The sequence below is a fragment of the Triturus cristatus genome, chromosome 1_2, assembly GCF_964204655.1.
Source record: "Triturus cristatus chromosome 1_2, aTriCri1.1, whole genome shotgun sequence".
Taxonomy (NCBI): domain Eukaryota; kingdom Metazoa; phylum Chordata; class Amphibia; order Caudata; family Salamandridae; genus Triturus; species Triturus cristatus.
Window position 1 is genome coordinate 800,135,865 of NC_140580.1, and position 15,781 is coordinate 800,151,645.

Sequence of the window (15,781 nt, forward strand, 5' to 3'; positions counted from 1 at the left end):
TCCTCAGGAGGGAACCGGAAAAGGAACATAGAGAAACAAAAATACAGTCAGGCCACTGGTCTAGTACTGCCTTAGGGAAAGAGTGCTCCCGTCACCCGTGCTGTTTACTTGTGTCGTGCCTAAGTGCCAAAAGGTATTTCAGGGGTTTAGGGTGGTGTGGCTTGTAACCCCACCCACCAACCCCTAAACAAGAAAAATCGTGCTCGGGGCACTTGCCTGAACCCACGACCCTCCTGAGCCATGGGGATGGGAGTCCCAGCCTCCACTTCCCTCGTTGGATTGCTGGACTCACAGGCGTTGCTCCTGGAGCGGTCTCTTCCCAGATGATCCTCCTCATTCTGGGGCAATTCTCCGGTCTCCGGGGCCTCCCCTGTAGCTGACTGGTATCTTCCTCTCCTTCCGTCTCTGCCTCTAACTCTCTCCGTATTCCAACTCTTTGTGTCTCCTTGTCACTCTCGGCTCTGCCCCGTTGGTTTGTGGTTGGTGGTCTGCAGGTTCCTGTCTGGCCTGCTAGAGCACTCATTCAGCTTCTGGCCAGGGACATGACGGCCACCATATTGGGTTTGTCGGGCATTCTGCTGTCGTGGGAAGGAATCCATCACACTCCTCTAAGGGAGGCTCTGAAGCCTCATAGGGCTGGTTGCATTGCACATACAACATAGGCTGTGTGGGTTTAAGTTTTATATGTTGTAGTAGCAGAAAACAAAATTTGTTTTTCACTGTTGTAAGGACTATCTCTCCCATTAACTAACAATAGATTACCTTATTACATTTAATAAGTGATAACTTTGGATTGGGAGCAGATAGAGATGTGGTGTGTATACTAGGCCTGGGCGGTAAATTCCGTTCCGCTCGCGGAATTTGCGGAATTTCGGTAATTTTGCGTTCCGCGGAGAACGCGAAATTACCCAAAATTCTGTTTTCCGCGACTTCACGAAATTTTTTCTTGTTCCCGTTCTCAAAATGCGTGTTCGCGAGATATTTCTCCCCGAGCAAGCAAACAGCAACTGTGAACAGGAAAAAAGCATCGCGAACAAGCAGTTCCGCATGTTCGCGGAATTTCTGCATGTTCGCGGAGATTTTTTACCGTTTCGCGGAGATTTGCGTAACGCGATTATGCAAATTCCGCCCACCCCTAGTGTATACTCAAATAATTGGAAAATTCAAATCCTCTTTAATGGTAAAGTCAGATAGTAAGTCACAATTCTGAATTTATATTTTTAGAAAATTGCCTTTTCATGTCCCAAACATTTGTGCCTTCTGCATTTTTCTGAGTCACATGACTGTGAATGGCTCTGTTGTTGGATTTTGTGCATTCCTTCCAGACAGTGACTCAAAGGGGACTTAGGTAAGGACAGGATGGGCCATTGTGTCAGGATGACTGTGAGGGCTCCCTGCACCTGCCCCAATGACCTGCTGTACTGGACCTGTATAAACCTGCAACTGGACCTGTCTGAGCCCTGCTGGCCTCTGCTGAAGTGAGTTCCTGATCATCAAGTGGAGCCCACCAGGTCCTGAATGCTTGACTAGAATCAGTTTGAGATCCTCCAAAGAACAAAAGGTGAAATCCTGAAGTTTGGGCAACAGCTAATGGGACCCTTGGCTCCAAGACTCTGTCATCTGTGATGATTGCCAACCCGAAGCTATGATGAAACCTTCTGTTAGCACTACAGTGACTGCCATTTACTACTGGCTCTGCGAGATCTGCACTTCTCGCAATGGCAACAACAGAACATGGTGACCGCCAACAAGAAGCTCCAGTAATGACTTTCCACGGAGCCCTTTCTCACTTACCTGTGGTGCCTGCTGATCTCCCTGTCAAAGGATTTGCCCTTGGAGGGGCGCGAGGAGCAAGAACTCCATTTTCCGACCTGCTTTTGCAGCACGCATTCTTCCGCCGTCACTGCTCGTGCCAGGAGGCACTCAAGTAGCGGCTGGGGCTCCCGCAGCGCAGGAGCCCTTTTCTCACTTACCTGTCATGCCTGCTGATCTCCCTGTCACCGGATTTGTCCTTGGAGGGGCGTGAGGAGCAAGAACTCCATTTCCCGACCTGCTTGTGCGGCGCGCATTCTTCCACCGTCACCGCTCGCGCCAGGAGGCGCTCAAGTAGTGGCTGGGGCTCCCGCAGTGCAGGAACTCTTTTCTCCCTTACCCGTTGTGCCTGCTGATCTCCCTGTCACCGGATTTGCCCATGGAGGGGCGCGAGGAGCAAGAACTCCATTTCCCGACCTGCTTGTGCGGCGCGCATTCTTCCACCGTCACCACTCGCGCCAGGAGGCGCTCAAGTAGCGGCTGGGTCTCCCGCAGCTCGGGACGTACGCAGCCGTGCCTGGGGGAAGCCCGGGCTGAGGGCGGGCCCGTCTGCCCCCCCCCCAGAGACCGAAGGAGGCCAGGCAGGGCAACATCATTGATCGTTGTGACTGGAGGCCTATGGTTGTGTACTGCAATTAACATTGATAAGGTACTGCAAGTAATATTGTACTATACCGCTTGGGGCCCTTGTATTGTGGGACAACAGTATGAGCAAGTCAAAGGTGACAACAGGGCAGGGGGTTGCAGGGACCCTGGATGCTTTTCTTTTGAGGGCAGAAACCATCTTAATCCACGAGATTGAACTCACAGAAAGGAGATTATCTCTGGAACCACAATGCTCACTCACACAAAATGCTATCCCCATCATTTCACAATCATCCAATGGTGAGAAACATTCTTCTCCTTTAAACAGACTGGGTACATCGGGTTCAGGGGTAGTAGCCCCGATGGCTCCGGAGCCCTTTGAGCTTAGTGAAGCACCGCATAGGCCACTGGTCTCAACTAGGGGTCGGAAGGCTAAGACAGCACATAGCCATACCCTTGCACCGCCACCTAAGAAAAGGAAAGGGCAGGGTAGTCACAAACAAACCCAGTCCATACCGAAACATTCTGGCCGCAAAATCTGTTTACTCAATAGCGAGCAGACTCAGGGAATTATACCTGTATTGAAAGAGGGGCCCGTGGTGGACTTAACATCTACCCCAACGAACGAGGATCTCTTATGCAAACTAGAATCAATGTTCTCTGCCATACTAGATCCCGTACTGCAAAAACTCACTCAAATTGAAGCCAGGCTAGCTAGTCTTGAAAAAAATATACCGGCTCCCTCCGAAATACTATTGGACAATCATGGGAGGAGGGGTGAAAAAACATCAACAAGTACTCAACCGGGAGTCATGGAATGATCCAGGGTCAGTTTAACTTTAATTTTGGCCCTCCCCTTAGGCCCAATTCCTCTTTTGCTTCTGGATCGAGAATTGCAGAGCAAGGAAGTGTAGAGCCACCTTTGACTATGGGCGGTGCTAGAAAGGGACATGCCATAACCACACAGGGTCCAACAAGGGATACATTAGGCAGTGAAAATCATATTCAACCTGTGTGAGCTCAGCTCTTAACCCATAAGCTGAGGCATTCTCCTGTGCATATGGCCTCCCAGAAGCCAGTTACAAATTTACATCTACCCCCAGAAGTAACACCGTATACTGTGGTGCTGGCAAATATCCCTACTGTGTCACCTAGCTATAATGAACACTGGTCATCGCTGAGGAATAAATCCCTCCACTTCCTCAGTACAAGGACTGGGATTAATATCAACCACCTATACTTGGAATTTAAGATGGCGCGTAGAATAGGTTGGGTTGGTCAGTCTAGAAAACAACTTGCCGGGGATTGTGCTGTGTTATCGTTTATGTCCCCGGATCTGGTACAGTTAATATTAGATAGGGCGGGTAACGGGCCTGTCAGATCAGATGAGATAGCCATATTACCCTTGGGGTTCTTTTATCCCCCACATGTATATTCATGGCATATTCCTAAGGAGAAGGTGTTCGCTCATGGCAATTAGTCAAGATATGCAGTTCCAACTAGTAATCATTTCGATATTTTCAACTCATTGGAAGATATTGACTGACTGGCCTATGAGAGGAATCCCACAAGACCTGTAGACAGGCAAACAGGGTATCTGGGAAATAGGGTGTTAAGGCATGTATGTAGACCCCAAATGCTAGTTGAGCATGGTATGTATAATGGAAGAAGTACAGGATAAAGGGTGTTTATCCCGAGACCAGGCCCCTTCCTTGGACTCTCTAATTCCTCAGATTCCCGGGGATGAGGCCCAGGTTATCGATGCTGCAGCGAGGGCCCAGACCCTGCCACCTCAACTATCCATCCCATGGTCCAGAGTACAGCAATATGTATGTCATGAAGATTAAAATTCTCGTGATTTGATGGTAACCAGCTCCTCCCTTATTAATGCGAGTACTGGGTGTAGCGTTGTATCCTGGAATATATCATGTCTACGTTCTAAGATTGGTAATCCCCAATGGTCAGATTATACATTACGACATGAAATTATTTGTTTTCAGGAAACGTGGCTGACGAACTCAATGCATATAAATGGCTTTAGAAAATTTAACACTGATGCTATAGGGGATGCATATGGCAGAGCCTAAGGTGGGCTCTGTATATACCTATCCAACAAGTTAAATTTTGTTAAAATTAAGTCTTATCTTGAGTTTCCCTATTATCAACTGTTAGTATTGTATACCACTGCCTCTCTTTGCACGATATTGGTTAATTTTTATAATAATATTCCATCTGATAGTGTCTCTAATGTTCTTAAATCACTGTGTAATGAATTGAGAACTATTAGAAAAAAGAAGTGGTACTGATAAAATGCTTATTATGTGTGGGGATTTTAACTGTGCCCTCACGAGGATGACATGACATGTGGTGTTGACGTGGAAGAAGGCACAAGTAACACCCACTTCTGCCACTCAAACACAGGGGAACTTTTTAATGAACTTGTGTTCAAATTAAATCTAGGCTTTGCTAATGAATTATGTACCAGACCTATTTCTATGCCGGAGACCTTTAATGGTAGGGGCCTCTGTTCCACAATTGACTACATATTTGTATCCAATTCGTATGCATCTAGATTGCTCACTTTCTCGGTTGACACTAATTCCTTGAGTGATCACTTTCCATTATGCATATCGGTAATACTGCCCGCTAGAAGACAGGGAAGGTAAGACCAGGCGGTAGACGAGGCTTTAGCCAATCTAAAACTTGATAAAGTCAATTGGTACACCCTTCGTTGGAACATGATAGATCCTGAGGCAGTAAATAAACAACTAATTACCAAGTGTAGACAGGCCTTTGATACCTGCCTGAACTAATTGGCATCTCCCAAAAGCGTTTTATCTTCATTCCAAGATATAGCAGTTGCGGTACATGATGCACTGTTTAAACAAGGTGGGAAAAAGTCCATTCCCCAGAGGTGGTTTGATTCAAACTGCTCTCGAGCATACTCCTCACTGAAACACGAGTTGCATAACACTCCAAGGAACACCATTAAAATCAGGCAGGCTAGAAAGAATTATAAACTGGCTCTGACTGAAAGAAAGAATGCCTTAAGAAAATAAGCTTGGGAGCAGCTTATCACAACCTCTCAATCGAAAGATAGTGTAGCTTTTTGGAAAGTGGTTAAAAAACCTTTCTTGTCTTCGGGTGAGGGTCCAACTATCGAAGTAGCCATCACAGAGGGTCAGTGGATTGAACATTTTTCCAGGACATACAATGGGCAATGCTTGCCCAATGACCCTGACAGCGAAACCCTTCAAATCATTAATTACCCGCTGACATTGCATTTTAACATAGATGAAGTACACAGGGCACTCTCCTTAAGTGCAGGTGGAAAGACCTCGGGACCCGTTGGGATCCCTGTGGACCTATATAAGTCCAACGTTACTCTGTGGGCGCCCATAATAACCCAAATAATTAAAGGAAGCTGTCAGGCTGCTTTCCCTCCAACTTGGGTGAAATCCATAATCGTTCCTATATTCAAGAAGGGGGACCGTCAAGATCCCACCTGTTACAGGCCTATCTCTTTATTGGACTCAATGGCCAAAGTTGTGGGACGAATTATCCTGGAACACCAACAGCTTTGGGCAGAGGATAACCAAATTTTATCTGACGGTCAATATGGTTTCCGTGAAGGGTTAGGGACCGTAGAGCAGAGCCTAAACCTAGCTATCTTTATGGGGAAGTACATCAGGGCTAAAAAGGGTAAGTTGTTTTTAGCTTTTGTTGACCTCACGGCTGCCTTTGACTGTGTGAGGCATGCAAAGCTCTGGGGGATTTTAGAATCAATGGGGGTTGATATAAATATTATCCACTTTATTAGATGTCTCTATAATGGAGCAAAGTCACTTGTGCGTTATGGTCTGGGCGGTGAGTTCACTGCCTCTTTCCCTATCAGGAGGGGGTTAGGCAAGGTTGTGTTCTAGCCCCCTTCCTTTTTAATCTTTATATTAATGGGTTAGGGCAGGCACTCCTCAGCATCTTCCAGTACCTCAACCTATGTCTGTCATGTAGAATTGGGCCTCTCATATATATCAGACCTTATAAAAGTAGAGCCAATTCTTCTCTGGCACAGGATCTGGTCAAGGGATGAGACTTGACTAAACCGGGAATTACTACAGGATAGCCTGAGGCTGGATGGTGTACAAAGAATTCCAAGGTTGAAGTTGGTTCAAGAAGTTACAAAAGACTTAGGCCACTCAGAATATTTTGCCGTACGGTTACCTTGACTTCTAGGAAAAGCCTAAGAAAAGATGCTCTCTCTTCTTCACCTGGATAGCCTAAGACTATCTGGGGAAATCATTAAGCCAATTGTACAGCAACACCAGATGGTTCTTACCACTTTTAGCTTGCAGATATATCTAATATTTGTACTTGGTGGTATCATTTCCTAATATGAATGACTGGGCAAGTGAGCTGCAACCATGCCCATGTGATAAACAGTCAACTCAATCCTCTCTTCACCTAGGTTTATTCCGTAAATTTTATTTAGAGATAAGAAAGATCTGGATAGTTCCAATTTTTAAAAATTGGGGGCTGAGACATAGTCGCCCGTCTTTTATTAAGCTCCAGCTCATAGATTGAGCATGTAGCTTGGAGGATATCTACGTTTTTAAAAAAAAGTCCTCTATCAGAAAAAGAGTACAGTCATCTAGGACTTAGGAGGTGGTTCTTGTTATTATTTTATACCTTCTTTTTTAACACAAGAAAATATACATATATATACATACATGAATTATACATCAAGTTGAGAAAAGTCTTTTAATGTATTCTGTATCTAAATTTCTTTTGATGAAAATTTGTGTATTATCTTTGTATTTTGACTGTGCTTTTATGGTTGTAACATCGCAATCGAAATAAAGCTTTTATTGATTGATTGATTGATTGACTGTCCACGATGCCTGACCGGCTCTTTGTGCCACCGCGATGACAACCCACTACACCTGGCCCGCTTTTCATGCTACAGCAAAGACAATCTGCAATACTCTCTTTGCTTGTTGTGGCCTCCTCCACTGTGAACGGAATTCTTCAAGCCGGACTCAGAAGGTACCTCTTGGTCCCTGTATCCGATTCGTGCTCCATCGTAGTCAACCTGAACTTGTGACTTTTCCCAGGTCATCCACAATCAGATGACCGTGAGTGGAGCTTTGTGCTTTTTGGAGCTATTTTTACCTAAAACTTTGAAATTGCATATATCCGGGCCAACCAATTGTATTTTGTCATTACGGTATCATAATATTTATTAAAATGTGCCCTATTTTTCTAAATTGTTTTTTTTTCTTATGTTGTGTTTTCCCTCAAGTACAGTCTGTCTGTTTAAAATAAGACTATCCTATCACACAATACCTCTGTAATGCTAACCAAAAGAGTTTTATGATCACTTCTTGGATTACTAGATTTGCAAAATTAAATTTCTAAATTTCTAATATGTTGCATAGCCTACACTTCATGCTTTTGTGCGTCATCTTTGGATGGGCCTTAGCACCCAAGGATAATATACTCAAATTGCCATTAACATTTACTATCTCTGGTGAAGCAATAAAATAAACAAAAAGCACCCACTCCTTGTTTTTCTGTGGAGGCCACCCTAGAATCTTGAGGTTGGCAGAGTAAGTAGGTACTCAGTTGGGCGCCCCAGTCTCCCTTAAGAGGCCAGGGTTCAGTGTGCAATTATTGAAACTCCAAAAGTGTAGCTCCTATCATGTTGTGAGCAAATTTGAAGCATCACACCTGTATTGCCTTAGTAGGAGGGTCCCATGGACCCCCAGTGGCTCTTGCTGAAGGTGTCTTAAGTTCTAATATCGGTATCTCTAGGAAATCCATAGGACGTGTTGTGCCCTCTCCTTTACAGGTGACACTAGCTCTTCTTCTTCTCATAGTTGACACACAACTAGTTCATCCTTGAGAGTCTTTTTGGTCACCAGCCCTTCATTTTTAATGAATAGCAGAAACACAGGCAAGACAACCCCTTAGTTTGGATGGATCTACACACCTATGCAACTAGCTAGATAGAGTACACTGTAGACCATACAGATGTCAATTGCATGACTTCTCATTGTCTATTACAGAAGGTGTCACACAAGCATCTACAGCCCTTTTGTAATATAAAAGTAAGCTTATAGTACCGCATCGGGCCGGTAGGGCAATTTGCATAGATACATTTTTATTATGGAGATTTAAGGACTGGAAGAATCTAGGAAAGAAGCTTTCCTACAGTGAATACCAGGCTCAGGCCAGTGTGAACTGTAAAAAATGCGATTTGTGGTCTTGTTTAAAATCGTCATATACCAATTACTTTTTAAATGGTGCATTGTGTGCAACGTTTGTATATTTTAGTAACCTTGCATAAACATAGGGGCAGATTTACAAGCCCCTTGCACTGCCAGTATGTCACTTTTTGTGATGCACTGGCAGCGCATTTCTTTGCCCCATATTTATAAGGACAGGAAAAGCCACCCAATATGGCCCATTTACACGCAGGACTTTGCGTGAAAGGGGCGTTCAGTGGGTGTTGCTGTGGGTATTCCCACGCAACATCCATGGAACCAGACACATTTCCTGATTTACGAGAAATCTTAAACCTGGAAATGTGTCAGTTTGCTACTCAACACTATGGGTGGCATAGCCAGGCGCAACGAGGAGAAATGTTTTAATTTCTCCTCATTTTTTCCTCTTTCAATGTGTGCTGCATTCTACGCCACGCATTGAAAGAGGAAAATGCCTGTAGTGATTGTTTTTGTGCAGGAAGGTGTCCCTTCCTGCACAAAAACAATCGCCCTATGGCGCAGGCATCCTTGCACCACGGTGCAAGGGTGCCTGCACCGGCGAATGGCAGCGAATTGTGCGCCAGCGTAGTGGAGAGCACAGGAATGTGCCATATCATTGGAGATATGTCGCATTCCTGTGTTCTGAAAGTGCCGCAGTGTGGTGCAGGCAAAGGGCTCGCGGTGCAGTGCAGCGGCATTTTCTTGTAGATCTGCCCCATAATATTTAATTGATTATTTTTTACTATGATGATAGTATCAGAGCTCTTTTAAACTATTGTACCTATTCAGAGGACACGAGTCACCACAAGCTGAGGAAATCTGAAAGGTATACACTACAAAGAGTGCGGTTTGTTATTCTGCAAATCCTTGCTTCCCTGTATTTTGATTATCTGTATTGTTCTATGACATGATGCCAATTTGACAGCCTCTAAATGCACCACCTGCCTTGAATTCTGTTCAGCACTTGCTTAAGAAATTAGAACAAGCATCAAATGTTACCACTTTTGAAAGAATCAAAAACGCATCGATTTTTGTCTTGCAGAGTTCTGCATTCATTTCTATTATACCTCAGTGCACCCATGCTGGTGGTCTCCCACTGTAGACCTTCGCAGAGAGAATACGGAGTCAGTTTCTCAGATGATTTATTTGAAAATTATGTGAACGTACATGTGTTAGGAATTAAGACGTTTAGCTATTCCAATCAGAGCAAAATAACGAATTTCCATATTATCAAGCCAAGCGATAAAATTATCTGCCGCTAAAACGGCGATAATGGGTTTGATAATATGCCGCAGAGAATTCCGATAGAAACCCATGTTAGATGTCATTCACATCTAACCTGGGCTTCAATTGGAATTCCATAGAGCATATTATCAAGCCCATTATGGCCATTTTAGCGGCAGTTTTCTGCCGCTAAAGCAGCGATAATTTTATCGCCTGGCTTGATAATATGCCCCTTAGTGAATAACAACTGTGCAGACGGCTTACCCGTGTTTATTTCAGGTTTAGCGCCTCAAAGTGCCTTGAATTTCAGGTTGTTCTAATATTTCTACTGAAATATGAGAACCACCTTAAATACATATAGGGTTTCACGCAATAGGATAGAGATGTGTACATGAAAAGCAGAGCTGGATTGATGCACCAATACTAATGCTTACTCTTAGCTATTCAAATGAACACCTGCTAGCTCATAAGGTGCTGACACTTTTCATCCAGCCACCTGCTCACACAGTAAATTGCAATATGAGCTAGAAACTCTTAGCGAGAAAGCAGGTTTTCAGCTTGCAGGTATGCCAACTCACACGGTGCAGCCAAGTGACACACAACCACTTACCTCACAGTCACCCGGTGAAGAGATACAGTAATGATTTGGAAACCCTTTCACAAAATAGGTTTCCAGCTCGGTTCTGAGTGCTTTGCATAGCTGGGCTCCAACTGAAAACTGCAAGATTATATTTCTCTTGTTTTAGAGGAGGGTACATTTGACTATTTGTAAAATTAAACTGATCCAAGCCCTGCTCTCCAGTCTCCCCACCCTTCCACAGGTACTATCACATGTTGGAAGGTCTGAGCTTGTATTTGAAGGCTCTACACAGTCCTTAGCCACTGTGGTTTTTGCAGTGTCACCAGGAGGCCACAGATATTCTTTTGTGTGCTGCTAGGGAGAGTTGATGCAGCACCTCATCCCCATCAGCTTTTAGGGTCTCTCAGCTAAGACATTCCTGCTTCTCCCTTAAATTATCACATGCAGAAGATTAAAAGGATTGTAGCAATAACTTCAATGCCACCTAGTCTTTGATATTTCCATTCAATTTCTTGTCCTAAAGCACACATTGGGCCATATTCTCAAGGAGCTATCGCCGAGTTAACAGCACTCTATCGCAGCCAAAGTTGCGATACATTTATCACCCCATTCAACAGCCCATAACACAAGTTTATCCACGATAGCAGCCGCAAAATACATCGCCACTGATGGCCCCGGCAATATCATTAATGAGATGCAGAGTAGGCATTCCAGTGCAAAAAGCCACAACAACACCACTCCACAACATTCTCAATGACCTGCCACATCGGCGAAAAGACCACGATACATGCGATAATGAGTGTTAGCAGCAGGAAATCAACACCTGCTCTGACCTGGTGTAAATTCAGACGACAACCGGCAGCAGCCAAGGGAGCACAGCCCAAAGCCAAACATGAAGAACAACAGATGCCCCCGAGCAACTGAACATGCAGCCCAGAGCCCCAATAGGGCAACAACACCCACCGCCACCACACCCAGGACCACAAACCTCCCCGGATCCCCCCCGGACCACCACAGAGGCTGCACGGACAAAGACAGCGGACCCACAGGAAACGCACCAGCCTCACAGACTGAACACCAGAGGATGTCATTGACCACTACAGGCTCAAAAGGACAAACATCCTACGCATCCTGACCATCATCGCCCAACAGGCCGACGGCACCAACACAGCGGACAACCAACAACCCATCCCACACCAAGCTGCTGGCTGTGCTGCACCTGTTGGCCTCTGGTACCCCTCAACCAACACCCGCCAGAGTTGGAGGAGTCTGACAGACAGCCACATCCAAGTCCCTCACACCTGTCCTGGATGCCATCATCAGACTGGTACCCCAGTATCTATATGTACGCCACAATGCGCAGGATCTGCTGGAGACCAAGCAAGGACAATACGCCATAGCTGGATGTATGCACGTGTTGAGGGCAATCGACAGCACACATGTCCTACCTGTGCCCCCTGGTTACACAGCACACAAACACTGCAATAGAAAGCACACATCTCACATCAATGTGCAGGCAACATCCGAACACCGTGGGATCTCCACCACGTCGTCTCCAAATACCCTGCCAGTGTGCATGATTCCTTCATCCTCCGACAGTCCATCATCAACCAGCGCTTCCAGGATGGCACCAATGCGAATGCACTGCCCGTTGTCAAGTACCAAATGAACACCCCACACACCTCAACTCCGCAACCATGCAACTCATAACTCTGGCAATGCACACGTCACAAAATCACATACTACATTCAAAACAACATGCCCACCCACCAGACATGACAGAACAACTTACAATGGTAACCTGGGCAAGCTGTGAACATGAACCATCAACAGCATGACACCTCAGCCTCACAATAGTGGAATGTGGGGAGAGGTGAGAACCAGGCATGTGTGAGGGAGGCAGGAGAACCATGATTGGGAATGTACACAATGCGAAGAGTGGCGGCGATGTGCTGGACAGACCGCAGTAAAGCAAAACCAAAGGGGATGATGGACGGAGTGTTGAACATTGCAAGCACTCACCCCCAGTCAACTTATCTGGGCTTAATCAATCATCATTCTTTAGCTCACTCCGCGACCCCAGTTCAGACATGGCCATATGCAAATCAGTCTAACCTAGTGCCTCATGGGAACAGTCCAGCCCGAACTGCCAAGCAATGTCTTCCCTGGACCGGAAACAAGCATCCTGGGACCGGTTTCTGGCTAATCAGCTGTCATCAGCCAGGCTAGCTTGAATCCAGTAGCAAAGTGAGCAAGGGACCCACGTCTGGGCATACCCTGCCAACTTAGGGCGAACAAAGCAAACTAAAGGGGATGATGGACGCATGGGTCAGACTGATATGCATATGGCCATGTCTGAACTGGGGTGTCAGAGTGAGCAAAAGAATGATGATGGATTAAACCCAGATCAGTTGACTGGGGGTGAGTGCTTGAAATGTTCATCACTCCGTCCATCATCCCCTTTGGTTTTGCTTTGTTTGCCCTAAGATGGCAGGGTATGCCCAGACGTGGGTCCCTTGCTCACTTTGCCACTGGATTCAAGCTAGCCTGGCTGATGACAGTTGATTAGCCAGAAACCGGTCCCAGGATGCTTGTTTCTAGTCCAGGGAAGACATGGCTTGGCAGTTGGAGCTGGACTTTTCCCATGAGGCACATGGTCAGACTGATTTGCATATGGCCATATCTGAACTGGGGTGGCGGAGTGAGCTAAAGAATGATGATAGATTAAACCCAGATCAGTTGACTGGGGGTGAGTGCTTGCAATGTTCAACACTCCATCCATCATCCCCTTTGGTTTTGCTTTGTTCGCCCTAAGTTGTCAGGGTATGCCCAGACGTGGGTCCCTTGCTCACTTTGTCACTGGATACAAGCTAGCCTGGCTGGTGACGGCTGATTAGCCAGAAACCAGTCCCAGGATGCTTGTTTCTGGTCCATGGAAGACATGGCTTGGCAGTTGGGGCTGGACTGTTCCCATTAGGCACAGGGTCAGACTGATTTTCATATGGCCATGACTGAACTGGGGTGGCGGAGTGAGCTAAAGAATGATGGTGGATTAAACCCAGATCAGTTGACTGGGGTGAGTGCTTGCAATGTTCAACACTCCGTCCATCATCCCCTTTGGTTTTGCTTTGGACAGACCGCAGTATGCATAACACACCCATATCTATGGCGACATACTCCTTTGGTGTATGGAGTGTAGTGGACAGTGGATGCAACCATGTCACCCCAGCCAGTGGGGGAGTTCACGGAAATGTTGCCTGTTACGTTCCCCCCCGTAAGCGTGAGCGGAGTGGGAGGACGCCAGGCCAGTGTAGGGGTGTGAATAAAAAGCACATAGCTCTGGGCATGGTCCTCTTCCGGAATGCTTAACATCTCCTCCAGGGCGGAGCCTCTCACCCCGCCATGAGGCCGACGCCATCCTCATGAGTGGAGTTGCCTGCAATCCTGTGTGCCTGCCGTACCCCGGCCCGCTGGACCCTGAACCCGTCAGGCTCGCTCCTGCGCAGCCAGACCACACTGATCACCTGCCAACACCGGCGTGTGTCACTGAGGGCCCACCACGTGCCGGTGCAAGCTCCAAGCCCGAGGCCCGCTACCTTGGCAGCCTCCTCAGACCATCACGGCCTTCACGACACAGGCCCACTGTACTCCTTTCTCTTTGACGTACTCTACTGCTGCATCCGGCCTACACTATGGTCAAGTAGTTCACACATTTGGAAATGAGTCTTGATTACACGATGGCAGAGTACATATGTGCATTGCAGATTTTATATCAGTGTACTCCCTTCGATGTGGTGCAACCAACTCTGTGCATGGCATTCTTACGACACATGTCTGTTGTTCCCTGCTGACTACTGCCTTCGGCCTGCGCTACGGACAAGTAGGCCACTCATTTGGAACTGAGTCTTGATTACACCATGGCAGTGAACATTATTTAAGGCAGAGTTTATGTCACTATACTCCCTTCGATGTGGTGCCACCAAGTCTGTGCACAGCATTACAACCACACATGTCTGTGGGCCTACGCGGACTACTCCTCTCGGCCTATGCTATGCAGGAGTAGGTCACAGAATTGGAAGTGAACATCGATTATTCAAAGGTAGAATTCATATCATCGGACGCAAGGAGAGGCGTAAGAGGATGATGCGTTGCAGTCCGGAGGGAATAGGATCATCGTTACGGAGGTGATCGAACACTACCGACAACTGCCCTGGTGTCATTAACTCTGTGCATCGCGAGCCAACGGCATGTGGCTGTGGGCCACTGCTGACCGTTGCCTCCAGCCTACACTGCGGTCCAGTAGGTCACAGAGTCTTGATTTAGCGATGGCGGAGTGCATATCAGTTTACCAGCATCATCGCAGACTGCACCTCCTCCCAGCCCCAGTGCCACTAAGTCTGTTCCCCGACCTTCATGGACACTCTCTGGTCGTACATTGGTGTAATCTGAGTCTATGGACTAGGGGGTAGTTTTCATCCTCATGTGGCTGTCAGTAAATTGGTGGTGGCAAGGAGGCTGTCACCTTCCATTTGCTGCTTCCAGATGACATCAGACCTCTGCATCATGTCCTGGAGGATACCTTAAACTGTCCCCCGCAGCCCTCCGCCACATTCACCTCGGACATCGATGAGGACCCGCCCAGTCCGCTTCGCTCTACCTCAGTGCACCGTAAGTCACCGTCCCATGGCGGTGTGCCTGTGCCGACCGCTGTGCATCCAGGACCACTAACTCTGTACAGCTCACGTCAGGGACCCTGTATGAATGAATATTGGATGACCTCTGTGATGGTGGTCCTTGGGTCATCGATGCCATGTGCATGTGGGCCTGCGCTGTCCGCTGCCTCCGGCCTCAAGAGCGGACCACCAGGGCTCACACATCCAATCGAGTCCTGACTGGGCCAGACGTCGCATCACCACAGGAGGCACACGCCACCATCGCAAGGGCCAACTCCATCCTCCAATTGTCAGAGTCGAAACAGTGGTACTGGCAGACTAACGGGGTTGCTTAGACCTGTCGTGGATGCCATCATCTGCCTGATCCCCTGCTCAGCACTCCAGGTGCACCGCAACCCATGGACCATTACTGATTGAGTTTTGTGCTGTAGAGAGGTTGTGTAACAATGTCACCTCAGGCAGAGTGGGAGACCTGAGACGTTGATGAGGAAGTTGATGTAGATGTAACACACCCCACTGCATCTGCATCAGCACTAACCCGAAGGGACACAATCCTTGCAATTTCTTCACATGAGCGTGCTCATCTCTAGTGCCCCAACCTCAGTGCGCTGCAACTCACAGACACTTCTGTTTGAATGTTGGGT